General features: G+C 36.3%; 1 protein-coding gene across 1 annotated transcript in view; it reads left to right on the top strand.

Annotated features, from left to right (window-relative positions):
• Positions 1–1,763: 1,763 nt before the first annotated feature.
• The window catches only part of disp1 (dispatched homolog 1 (Drosophila)), a 42,019-nt gene continuing 29,564 nt past the window's right edge, over positions 1,764–14,218 (top strand). The window contains exon 1 of the mRNA XM_027000668.2: positions 1,764–1,858. The gene's annotated coding sequence lies outside the window, so the exon portion shown is untranslated. The remainder of the gene's footprint in view (positions 1,859–14,218) is intronic.

Raw genomic sequence — 14,218 nt, forward strand, 5'->3', positions numbered from 1 at the left:
GACTTTTCCCCTATCTCTAACAATAATCATTGTATAATCTGTGTTATGGATCAAAAAGAGACGGTGCTAATGTTGGATATTGGTGCTAATCTATGTTCAGTTTTGTTTGGCACAGTTTTTAATTTGTGTGTAAAGGGCACCATAGGCACTTTTTTGCTAAGCAGAAAATTGTATAGAATATACAGGGCAAAAGTATGGAAACTCCTTTGTTTAAATAAACATAAATTCTCTTTTTTTTCAAAAGATAATGGACATTTATTAAAACAAAATTGTTTCAGGTAACTAGTTATTAACTTTTGGCTTATATATTTATCAAATGATCCTACTTTAGCTTTGATGACATCCTAACATATAATAAGCATCTTATCATGAAGTTTCAGCAGGTATGGAAATTGCTGGCTTGGCATTCCAAATCTTTATAAATTAATCTAGAACCGCACTCTTCGTGAACTTGGTCCTCAGGATATAACAGGCAGCCCATGGTTTTGTTCAGTCTGAGCTCCCAGTATACCTGTACCGGGTGTTTTTTAGAGACTTGAACAAGGTTCAGACGTGCTGTTCTAGAGGCCTTTTTGATACTAGGATATACTTTTCTCACTGAGTAGACAAATGTATCCCTTAGGAACTTGAATGGAGAGAGTTATGGTAAAAGCAGAGCAATTTTCTGGACTACACTTTGCAATCCCACCCCCCACCTCCCGGCTATATAGTTCTGGCAAAAGTTTGAAGGGTTAAATGAACTTCTTTTTGAAGATTATATTAAAAATCTCATTTAGAAAAAAAACCACTTGTGTAAGGTCCTCACCACTTGCTCCATATCTATCTAAAATGCCATAAATGTAAATGTAAACATGTCTGGAAACATTTACTGTATGTGAAAAGTGAATAATGAAGTTGTTTTTCAAAACTGATAGTTGTCCTATAATATTTAAGAAAAGGACACATTTTGTACCATGACAGTGATCAAATGGAAAACTGAAAATAAAGTATAGTGGATTCATATGGTTTCCTCTAGACTAAACAGAAGATGCTGAGGGGAGCTAATGAGGTGCATGTTCGACTTACTTTAAAATGAATAAACAGTGAAGGATTTGTAAAGCCGTTCTAGTGATCACAGGGCCTATAGTTCCTACTGATTCTGATTAAACTCGTTTGTAAACCATACACTGCGTCCGCCCAGTCAATGCCTCATCGCTGATGACCTCCCTTTGCGCCTGTGCCCAGTGAATGCGTCATCTCCGATGACCTCCCTTTGCGCCGTTCTCAGATATGCCTGTGATTTTTTCGTTGCGGGGAGAACGTTGAATCTTCTGCGCTATCCGAACAGTTTACGGCGCTTTCCAGCACAACCTAGTGTCCTAACAGGCATCGTAAATCAGAATCCACTGATCCACTGATAAAGCTGTCAGGCAACTTTTCTTATCGACACATCAAATATAGGAATTATAACAACCACGGAGCAGATAATTTTACATATAAATACATTTTACATACATTTGTCGAATTTACTGTCTTCCGTTTTTCGGTAGCTCTCACTGTGTGTATGGGGGTTATTTCCAGTTATACTGTGTGTGCGAGTAGGACTATTTTACGGGTCCAATATTAGAAAACGTTCAGGGCAGGCTACGGAGAGTTTTCACATGTGATTCAATCATTAGGTATAACTATCACAGGCTAAGTGCTGTTAATGACACTCAAATAATCTGCGCAGATCCCGAGAATGTGAGTCATATGAACCGCCTCTCACTTCCTGTAATGTACAGCAGCAGCAGCACAGCTTGGTGGTCGGCTGGACTGCAAACGCTCGACCACAACTGGACAAGACCAATTCGCAGGATCTTTTCGCAGACTAACTGAGGTAAGGTACTGTAGCGTTTCCATGGTTATTTGGATTATTTAAACACATGTGACTAAATAACTCCTTTAACCAGTAAGCGGAACATTGATTTCTGTCCATGCAATATATCCTTCACAGCTTGTTCCAAAATACTATAGCTACCAGCAGACACTGCTAAAAACGAATAATAATGAATTCCCAATAATCTGTTGCGCAGAGCTAGTTATGAACTTGTCAGTCACTAGCTAGTTAATTGGGTGTCTGTGATTTAGGCTGTCTGTGATTTAGTGTATCATGCAATTAACTGCCTATTCAATACTGAGCCATTTTTTTGCATCCAGGTTACGCAGCTATATTGCATTTGGCTCCACACGTATTCAGCCAGCTAGCTGGCTATCTCCGTTTCAGTGAGACGCGAATGCAATGTCTTGTTTGAGCCCAGAGTGATTGTTAGCTTGCTATTGTTGAGAGGGACTTTACCATCATTGTTATCCACAAATACGTTGGATAGTTGTCAGCCTGCCAGTCTATAGCCCATTTCCCTGACCACGGTGTTAAGGAACAATCCTTGACTAATAATAATTCATGGATAGTAATAATTCAAGGATAATAATATGATTTATTTATTATTACTATTATTATTATTATTATTCAAGGATATTATTATTATTATTATTATTATTATTATTATTATTATGTCACTGATGTACATTGTGTGTACAACTGTCTTCTATATGCCAAATACAATTTCATTTCAGACATTTTAGTTAAGTTGAATTTTTTTCAGCCTCAAATGCACACACAGCATATATTTTAAGTAATGTGAAAGTTAAGGTTGGCATACAGACTTGCTTTCCTTGTCCTTCTGTGCTCTCATATGCATCCACTCTCCAAGGTGAAAATGTTCTGATATGCCAAGCATTTGGCAGTATGTACTGTACAGTAATGGCCCATCTGGGAACTCAGGCCACCATCATTTTGAAGCAAAAATCTGACTAAGGGATTCCCTGTTCTATTGCTCTCACACTACTCTAATACAGAGTGGTGCTGTTGGTACTATTGACACTGCAGTTTAATCCAAAACCAGACTTAATCCATGTCTAGGTAACAACCCTAAATGTGTTCAGGTGAACCTGATCAATAAGCAAATTAAAGAAACATCATGGTGCATTGTTATTCTAGTGTGTGTGTCTGTCTGTGTGTGTGTGTGTGTGTGTGTGTAAAATTAATAATTAAAAAAATACATTCACATAGTGTTGGGTATGAACCCCTTGGAAATGTATGACATATCGTCACAGTATCTACTCTGACAACATGTCCACATACAGTACATTTAAGAAATTAATAATTATTTTTTGTCAAAGGCAGAGATAGCCTCTCTTTTTGACTAAGGCAGAGACCATTATTTTGTTTTGGGCTGCTGTCTTCATTTTTGGAAGAAGTACTCTTTGTGAGTCATGGTACAGTACTTTTAGCAGTGTGATTATGAAAATTGTGAAAGGTTAATCCTCTTGAATTTTCACAGCCATCCAATCAGTTGGATTTATAGCTCTGGAAAAGAATTTTGCCATTGTTCTGGTTTAACTCGTCATTGCTCTCTGGTGCCTTACTGCCTTGTTGATTAATTAGCTTATTTCATCTGTTATGTGTCTTATCAGCAATTTCAGGACAGAATGAGATCAAGCAGTATAGCTTGGTTGGCCTTCAGCAACATGTCTAGGCATGTTCTCCATGCTCACAGATTTCCGTGCAACAACACTTTGACTTTCCTAAGACTTTTTTTCCCCCCAGGCTAACAATTTTTTTGACACTGCTTCACACATCCCAGTAGTATTAAAGATGCTGAAATTCAATTAAATGTGGAGGGGACTGTATTCTCACAGACACTTATTAACCCAATTTTGTAAAGGTAGCCCAACCAGGTAAAATGAAATGAAACATGGACATATCATTTTAGTTTATGCTGTTAATGTATTAATTACAAGTATTAGTTATGTAAATTTATTAGTGGGGATCATTTTAAAAGATAAAAAAAAAGAGTTTCACAAAGTCTTTCACAAAAACATCTTTTAAGTGATGAAAACCAGTGACCATAACTCCTGCTATCTTCTGGTCATCCACAAGAGGGTAGCAACTTGCTAAAATGCACTTGCGTTTATGTTTTGCTTAAAGCATGAGCGTGAACTTGAGATGTTTTAGGCTGCAGTGGCATCCAGACAAAATATGTCAGCATGGTGATCCTTGGGCTTTACTCATTTTGACAGGAAGTGGACAGTTCACACTGAAATTCTGAACCGTAGTCTCTACATAACAAAATATTTTTATTCTTGGTTTTTGCCTGCCTTTTCATATATGTAGTTTCACAATATGTCTGAAATTTATATTTTTATTCCCATTCTTAGTGGAACTGTAAAGAATAAACATGATAAGGAAAATGCTTCCTACATAGCTTTGTGCTCTGAGACTTTTCTCATGAGAAGAGACTGCATAATAAGTCAAAAGTTATTTATTTTGTTCCTGGAGGAGACAGTTGTAGCTTGTTTGAGAGAGATGTAAAGCATGAATATTGATATGTTTCACTTTCAGTGCAGTCTAGTCAATCAAGTTTTATTGTATTAGGGACACACATAGGAAAGGTTCTACTGTCTGCTGTATTAGAGTAAGCAATATTTTCGCATCTTACAGTGTTTCAATGTTTCAAATAGGATTAACTGAACTTGACTTTAAATGGCCATCAATAGTGGATTTTCTGTCAAAAGATTAATTAACTCTAATTGGACTTTTAAACAGTGTTTCTGTTCGATTCAGTTTGATTCAGTTCTTTGTGTCTGTAATGGCTTTTGTTTTGCCCTTGTATTATCTTGTCATTCTTGCTTCCAGATTTAACATGGAACAAGGAAGATGTCCAATGGCATGCACACATTTACAATCCATGAACCTTTTGTGTTCTAAAAGTAACCATAAGTAGGAGCAGACCCATATGACAGAGTATTTGTGCCTAATTATTTCAAAGGGTTTTAAACACTGGGTTTACCATTTAGTGTAGCTTCACAGAGTGAATGGAGGCTCCCTAAAATTATGTGCATGTGCTTGTAGGGAAAATGTTGTGAGCGCACATTGTTGATGTATTGTTTTTGTTGGCTAGCGAATACCAACAGCAATATTAATAGTCATTTTACAAGTAACTAGACGGCATGGTTAGCGTTTTTTGGGATGTAAATTCATTCATAAACACCTATGTGCATATCTTATAAACTAGTCTTAATGTATTGTATTCATAATGCATATATCTAGCCATATGTGATCTGCATATTCCTGTCTTGCCATCTGTGTATTGTGGACTAAGAAATAAAATCCAAATAGCTTTGTATAAGTGGGATAAATTGATGGAACAGATGATGACTGCATTCTGTCAAATGTGTCTATTTTGGAATAATTGAAAAATTAAAACCTAACATGTCATTGAATCCATACTGGAACTAATTTGTGATCCCACATTCTGTGAGAGCTCAGTGGGTCAAGTTGTTTCCTCATACTTTGATCTGAGCCTGTAATAGCTGCATGTAAGGCTTTGCTGCATAACAGATGCAACCAAAATATTGCTGAGATGGTAAAGGCCTAGAGGAAATTAGTTTTAAAACATTATTTGTTTAGTCAGTCTTTTTTTGAGAGGCTTTCAGTTGCAAAAAACGTTTGTGAACCCTTTTGAATTATCTGGATTTCTGCATGAATGACTTTTAATGATTCGCTATGTAGTGGCTTCCCAGTATGTTGACAGAGAAATCTTCTCTAGTGTATTGACATCAAGTAAAGCATTCCAAATTTTTAAAAAAGTGGAAGTCCACTCACATAGATCACCATCTCTAGCGTAGCTTTTTTTTTTTTTTGTCAAACAGTACAAAATAAGTTCCCAAAATGTTTTTTCTATAAAGGCTAGACAAAGAGCTTCTCTTTTTTATTTTTGTGTGACTGACCCCTTAAACTATGATTTTGATTTTACTAACCAAAATAATAATAATGAATAATAAATAAATAAAATGCAGACCATTAAATAACCCATACAGAGAATTCTACAATGCAATTTTTTTTGCTAAAAATACAGTTGAAAATGTCAGCATCATTAATGGAAAAAATATGTCAACATCTAGGAAAATTATCTCTGTAAAAGACAGTAATTGGAGTCAGGAACTTCCCAATCAATTCAGGTGAAAAGTTACATAGTGATTTCTGGACTTTGCCCTTAACATATTCATCCCACTATCAGGCAGATGCTTTGCAAACAAACCCTCTGCTTCCCAGAAATGATTGCTGCTCATTCCAGGTCTGCTGTTCCACATCACTACTTGAGCAAATATTCTGTGGAGAGAATGAGACAAAAGTTGAACTCTTTTGTAAATGTGCATAGCATTATATTTGGAGATGCCACATATGAAACATTGTGAATCACTGAATATTAAAACCACATCCCATCTGTGAAGCACGATGTAGGGAACGTAATGGTGTGTGTCTGATTGTTGTGCCCTCAGGGCTTGAATTGCTTTGAGAGGCCAAAGAACTACAAGCTGTAGGAGAAATGTGTACAGCATGTCAAAGTGTCTGTCCAAAGAGGTTGGCAACGGCAAGTCAGCAATATAGTAAAATCAATTATATCTAAAATGAAGTGGAAGAATATGGCAAACTGCAATGCAAAAAAATGTTTGGCTACAGAAAGCATTTGATTTGGTGTTACTTGAGGTAAAAATTAATTAGTAAAATTAATATTTTCAGAATTCAGTTCATGTTTTTATATCAGTGACCTTGACTGTAAATAAATGGCTCTTTTAAAGTTATGGCAGGTAAAAGTTATGCATTAATCTTAATTTAAGTAATGTTTAATTAATCACAATTTATTAAAGACAAGATCTGATCACTTTTTTATTGTAGTTCATGCAGAAATCCAGGTAATTCCAAAGGCTTTGAAAACATCTTTGTACAACTGTACAGTAAATGTACTCTAAATTTATGTTCTGTCAGATATCCATTCAGATTGCTTCTACACTCGCATCTATAATGAAATATCTTATTCGAGAGCCTGTTTTCTAATGGAAAACATTTCTGATGTTTTTGAAGTGATTTCACTGGATCTGATTACTTGTGACCCACTGTGCCATCTTTGGCCTCCTGTTCATGTCATGGGCTGTATATCACATCAGTCGTGTTCATGTCATGGGCTGTATATCACATCAGTCCTGTTCATGTCATGGGCTGTATATCACATCAGTCGTGTTCATGTCATGGGCTGTATATCACATCAGTCCTGTTCATGTCATGGGCTGTATATCACATCAGTCCTGTTCATGTCATGGGCTATATATCACATCAGTCCTGTTCATGTCATGGGCTGTATATCACATCAGTCCTGTTCATGTCATGGGCTATATATCACATCAGTCCTGTTCATGTCATGGGCTGTATATCACATCAGTCCTGTTCATGTCATGGGCTGTATATCACATCAGTCCTGTTGCTGCCTTTATTGGTCCGGTAATTGTATGCAGTGTCCCAATAGAGCTTCCCTGGGACTGCAGCCTTAGATGAAAGAAATCAATAGCGTGTGGTGCTTTTCAGGAGTCATATGTGAAATATTACAGACCTAACCATTTCACTTTGCTCTCAGCTATTTGACCTGGTCTGTCAGACAGTGAGGAACAATACAAGGTTTGGTCTTTTGCCTCGCCCTGCTCCTCTCTGTCTCAGCCTTGCAGTCCAGCTGTCACTGTTTGTATATTTGATATATGGGGATGCTTAAAAGAAACAGGTGTTGTGTATTAGTTCCACCATTTTATCCCCCCCCCCCCCCCCCCCCAAAAAAAAAAAAAGTGGACTGGAGTTGATAGTCGTCAGACCACATTGTTGTGTATTGCAATTGTTTTAAGGGATGATTTTTCACAACCTTTCATCCCTAAGCCAGGTAGAAATAATGTTCAAAAAGTCTTTGTTCTCCTGCTGTATGTTAATTTTGCCCATTCATGCCCCACCTTCCAAATTTTAAACACTAACTCCATTGTCCTCTGTGTGTGCAGAGTAAGAGTACAATACAATCCTTGCATCTGGAGTTTTAAAATACCTGTGATGGATTCTCATTATTCTGAGCTTTGGCATCAATGGCTAAATGTTTACAGGTAAATTTCAGTTGGTGCCATCCCTGAATAGATATAGCAAAAGTGATTTGTGGTTTCATTCTAGGTTATAATACAACTGTACATCCTGAAACAATGTACAGTTTATCTACTTTGGCGCAGAGAAATAGGAGTGCAGATTTTTTTCTAATGCTATTAGACTTAAAACAAGGACACTTAAAAAAACCTTGAGAAGCTCATTGCTGTTTTACAAAGCCAGCATGGTGGCTCATATTTATATCATTCAGTTCCCTTCCAACCATGAACAGGTGACACGGTCAAGGATACATATTTGAAATAGCATTACTCGCTTTCTCTTTAGGTAAGTGAAGGATTCCAGAGAACCACACCTAACATGCTGATACGCAGGCACACAACATAGACTCTTCTAGAAGTCAAATTCAGTGCTGTCTATAAATGTCAGTTGTTCAGTGTTTTGAGGAAACTAACCTATTAATAAATGTCTTGTTTAAATTAGCACTAAAACGACCTTTTCTCCAAAAAGAACTGATCTTTTTTTTTTTTTTTTCTGAAGACATGGGCAAACACATCCAGGCAAATGGTGGCATAACCCCAGAACTTTATCTTTTTCAAAACTAACATTGGACAAATGTGCATGCAGTGTGAAAAAATCAACACCATGCTGGCCAAGTATGTTGAGATGTATTACAAGTGGTGTTAAAAACAGAACTTGGTGACTGGTAATCTAGTTGGGTGAATTCTCCTTTTACAACTCTGCAGAACTCCCTAAAATGGTTCGACTGCTTCATAGCGTGCTCTCCCAGCCTTTGATTTCACCATCTGAAACCTATCTTTCCTCACTTCAGCTTTTAGAGTTTATCATGTTTTTAAATAATGGCTCCAAGAAATATAGCTCAAATCAAGGTCTATACATTTTTCGTTATTGCATCATCCAAGAGGCTAAACCCTTAATTCAATAAGAGATAAATTGAGAAAATATGCAAACGTAAGCCATATTTGCTGGCCAGAGCCTTTTGGGCTTTTGTGTGGTGCTGTAAATCTTTCCTGGGTTCCAGCTGTTGGGCTTTAGAACAGCTAAAAGAGCCTTCATAAGCCTGACATAAACCAGGGAAGATGGGATGGCTAGGAAAATAGCCTTGTATGCTAAGTCTAGATACAGACAAAACATGCAGCATCTAAGGAACTGTTGATTTGGTCACTGTATTGAAAAATGGTTACCATCATTTTGGAAAGGTCAGTGTAAGACTCTGGAATTTTCAAGTTGTGCCATGATGAAGTTTCCTTTGCAGAGCTTTGAATTTGGGTTTCTTTTGATGCCCAGTGTTCACTGATGATTTTGGAGGGTTTGTTATTTTATCTAAAAAGGATATTTAGTTTTACAATTCTGTTACAGATGTGGCAACCCAAAACTTGTACAGCTTGATGAAATATCAAAACTAGAAATTGCTCAATTCAGTAATTACCGACTCTAACATCAGCCAAACTTTGCGCATATAAGCTTATGTTACAGTAATACTATAAAGTAAAAGAGGTTTTACATACAATTCTATGCTAATGTTTGTTTTTTTTGTAGATCTGTCAGGTCTTCAAATAGCAGGCAGTTCTGGCTGTGTGTTTAATGTATTATTTTTGTAATTGCATACAATTCAGGCCTTTAGCTTTAAAGCTTTTTTGTAAAGAAACTTTTGTAAACATTTCCACCACCCAAGACCATTTGGGTTTTAAGGACTAAGTAACAAGGTTCAATAATATAAAACCTGACCTAAAACAAGAATTGACAAAAATGACATGTTATTTAGCTCTTGGTAACAATGTTTATATAGTTTAAAATTATGCTCACATAGTACCAGCTATGTGTAGTGCTCCAATAACTATAATACATTTACAATCCAAAATAGAAAATGGGATTGGGGAAGTGGTTGAGATCCATTTGTGTTAAAACCCCCTGACTATGGTTTTAACTTCCATGTGTTTTTCTCCCTCTATGTTGAAACAAAGTGATTCTAGCCAGCTCCTTACTGATTCTGCACACTTTGGCATTCCCTCATACTTGGCAGGCAGATAGCAGTCGTACCTCACTCCCTCTGACGCAACCTCTTGTCATCCAATGGTGTCAGGGCATTTGTGAGTCCTCATGACATCCTAAAATACTCTAGAGGGTGGGTGTAGTCCAAAGAATTGACATTTTGACCATATTCCTGTCATAATCTTCTTTTTTAATGTGAACATTTATTTAGAGTGGTGTGTAGAGCACAAAGCACATTTAAACAAGTACTATTCATTCAGTGAAGGAAAATGAGTCTATTGAAAATACTTTTTCCTTCCAAATTATTCCAAATTATCATGGGGTGGGGTGGGGGGTCACAAGTTCAGAGTTAACTGTAAATTGACTGTAGAGAGCCTGTATAAACAACACCTATTGACACACAAGATGAATTTTTTGGTTCTTTTCTCTTATTTTGAAGGATTATTTTGGTATAAAATGATCATGTTCAAAACTGAGAGCCAACAGCAATGAAATTCATCTGTTGTTACTAACACAACATAAAAGCCTTATGCTTTGTAAATAAATATGAATGAATGTAACTTAAGTAACCAAGTTAAAAGTGGTTTCCATTCATTAATATATCACAGTATAAGTAAAAAGCATGTAGGAGGAAAAGTTCATTTTTGTAGACTTTAGCATAGAGCTGTTCAAAGATTTGAATAAAAAGATGTATCAAAACAAAATCCATATGTCTTACAGAAAAACCTCAACATATTAATGAATGTTATAACATGGTTACAGTTACAATGTTGGTTTAGTAAGACAACCGGCATTGCCTCAGATATATATTGAACCTGGTCTTTGTCAGTCAAGTTCTCAAATTATGTCAATGTCCCTGCACTGTAAACATATGGACCTTCTCACACTAGGAGGCCTGGCTAATTTACTGTCAGTGTCATTTAGAGTTCCTGTCTCCCAGGATTGAGTTGGGGTGTGTGTGTGTGTGTGTGTGTGTGTGTGTGTGTGTGTGTGTGTGTAAAATGACTTTTTTTCTGAAGTGATCAAGTTTATTTTTTAGTTAACTGAGAATGACTAGTGATGGATTGCCAGTCATTTAAATAATGGGCTTTTTATTCATTGCACAAATGAAGCATGTTGCATACACTTTGCATTTTAGTGTAGCTACAAACAATAGCTGTGCTATTTTAGTGAGCATGTTTTCAATTTATTTTCATTCCTGGTCAAAAAAACAGAACCTGCTTTGTTTTTGTAAGGATAATTTAAATTGCATTTTTAAATGAATTTAAATTGCATTTTTAAATTGCATTTTGCTCCAGGTCATTGCAACTTTCTGGCTTGGTACCCTAAAATGTCACTTAGCAACTAACTAATCAAAGAGATTTGTGAAGTGCAAGAGGTTGCATTTGGATAAAAAACATTTGTTGAGCACAAACACACATCTAGGTATTAAACCTTTTTATTTTATTTTTTTAAAATGTTTATTTTAGAACTTTTTATTAATTCTAATTTTCCCCTACTTTTTGGCCTCACTGTGAAGAGAAGTTTCTCTTTTTTAAAAGTTTGGCCCAAACCTCTACTATCTTTATTCATTCAGCTAAGATGTCAACATAAATTTATATTAATTTTATCTCAGACTTGGATTTTGTTAGCCAACCATCAGGATGTGTTCTGCATTCGTGGTAGTTGTCGCACCCTAGGTTAAGTTAACTTTAATTTGGATTTTAATTTTTCAGATGGCAGTTGGACATGAGGAAAAGGGGGACTCTCTTTGAGGCCAGCAGAGTTGGCCAAATGGCTTCTCTGACTAATTAAGTCAAACTGCCAGGCTGGAGGACTACAAAAACCAGATGCTGACTTCTCCCTCAAGATAGAACTCCTATGAGCAGATTACACTGTCACTATGGTATTAAACCCTTTGATATACAGTGCTTTTTTTTTTTACTGTCCAAACTTTCCAAGGAATACTTCTTGGATTTTTTTTGGAGCATGTGTGATGTAATACTCAGTGTTTAAGGATAAGCCAGTAAAACCCCCCCCCCCCCCCCAATAAATTCAATTAGTTAATTCATTAATTAATATCATAACTAAGTGTGCAATTAAAGTGTGAAAATTGTAAACATGCATGCAATGCATCATCACACAGAACATATAGTTTGACAGTATGTGGCTGTGTTCCAAATGGTCTAGCATACATTACTTGCCTACTGATTGGGCCCCAAATCAGTATACAGTATGCAATCAAAATAAATGTTTCCTGTACTGCATCCCATTATGCAATGGTGGTGGAAAATCTTTCACAAGTGGCTAAAACCTTCATATGTTCACATGACCGTGTAGTGTGGTTTGAGTTTGCTGCATACTGAATACTATACTACTACTATTGGAACCATTATGCAGTATATAGTATATACTCAGTGCTGTATGTGGCATGTAGTAGGATATTTCGAACAAAGCCCATGAGTGTAGGGTTGAACTGAGTAAGGGTTGACTGAATGTTTTTATTTCTTTTTCTTTTTAGTTTTTGCGGCCTTTGTGTTAAGCATCAGATCTAAATTCCTATGAGGCTGCACAGTATATGGTTTATTAATAGTTATCCCAGTATTGATCTCTACAGTGTAGGTTCCACAGAAGGCTGTAGTATATAAATAAGCACGCAAACGAAGGTCGAAGCATGGGAAGCCAATGAAACCTTACCTTACATCATACAAAAAAAAAGAAAGACCAAAGACGACTTAGAAAAATACGAAGATGATACAACCTCGTAAACACCACATAGAAAGTACCCAGTGTTGGTGTTTGTTTTCTATGCATTAACTTGGGGGGGATATTATTTACTTCTTTACCTCAGCCCACCAATTTCCCTGGGTTTCTGATTTCAAGATTAATTCTCAACAGTTCTCAACAGAATGATGTGAATAAATAGACTTATTTTAGTAGAAAAGATTATACAGAATATTTTTTATTTTTTATTAAACTATTAAACTATTGCTAAAATTTTGAATGGTTTTGTGCACTGTATTTGTCCATGAGTGAAAATGAACAGCTTTCGGTTTGCACAAACTGTATAAATATACTTCATCAATCAGGATACAAAGGTTTCGAAACTTGGAATCAGATTGGAGCAATTGATTCTTTTTTACTTGAATGGTTCAGATGTTTAATTGCATTTTGTTGTGATGCTTACCTCCAGCTGTCTTTGAATAGAAAGTCTTTGGTGATGTCTCCACTGAGTCCTTGCAAGGAAAAACCATACATGTCTATTTTCTGGTTTTCCATCTTCTGCCAAATAAAAACAACAATATAAAGCATAAAAATTGTATTTGTAAATGCCAACATGAATTAAGTAAAATAATAATAAATAAAGCATATTTAGTGTTTTAGTGTAATTCTAATGTAAAAGTTAATGTAAAACCGATAACCAATTGCACAAACAAGCAAATAGCTGTTCTTGTTTTTGTTCAAACTAGTGCAGAAACAACCATTATAGCTGGTTGTTCAGAGTCCACCTTGAGGAGATAGGTATGCCACGTGATGATGTATAGTTCTCATGTGTATTTTCCATAGACTTTGGCCCTGTCCCATCACTTACACTTGTACCCTTGCAGCCCTTGTTTGCACGTGCCTGCTTAGGTGTGCAAGGTTGTAGGCCTTCCCATTTCTTTAATTTTCCCCAACAAAGTGCTCACGAGCACTTCCTTTGAGCACTTGTTGCACCCCTCTTGTAAGTTTGCATCATACCACACTTTATGAAGGCAGTTTCCCATGTTCCGTTGTGATCCCATGATGTTCCTCACGTAAACCAACCAAAGATAGCTAAAAAAAAAACAAGAAAAAAAAAAACATAGAAAACCTCCATGTGCAAATTATGTGTACAGCTGAAGGGTTGTGAATTGAAGTATGCCCCAATTCTGCTCTCGACCGTCAAGGTACACATATATTTCTTGGCAATGGCATTCTCTCAATTCTATAAGCTCCACTCATGTTATTTTTCTTTGTGATGATGAGATGTTATTTGGTTGATGCATAAACGGGTGTGGCAATGTGATGACTGACAGCAGTTGAGTGTGTTGATTGACAACTAGTACTAGACAAAAGTCTATTAATCTATCTATTCATGTGCAGCTGACTTGACAGCAGGTGTATTAAGATTCATTTGACCCAGTAATTTTGACTGTGTTAATAATTGACTGTTTGCGTTGACATTTTTAAAATAAAGCAATGCCTTGTTCAGCC

The sequence above is a fragment of the Electrophorus electricus genome, chromosome 8 (assembly GCF_013358815.1).
Source record: "Electrophorus electricus isolate fEleEle1 chromosome 8, fEleEle1.pri, whole genome shotgun sequence".
NCBI lineage: Eukaryota > Metazoa > Chordata > Actinopteri > Gymnotiformes > Gymnotidae > Electrophorus > Electrophorus electricus.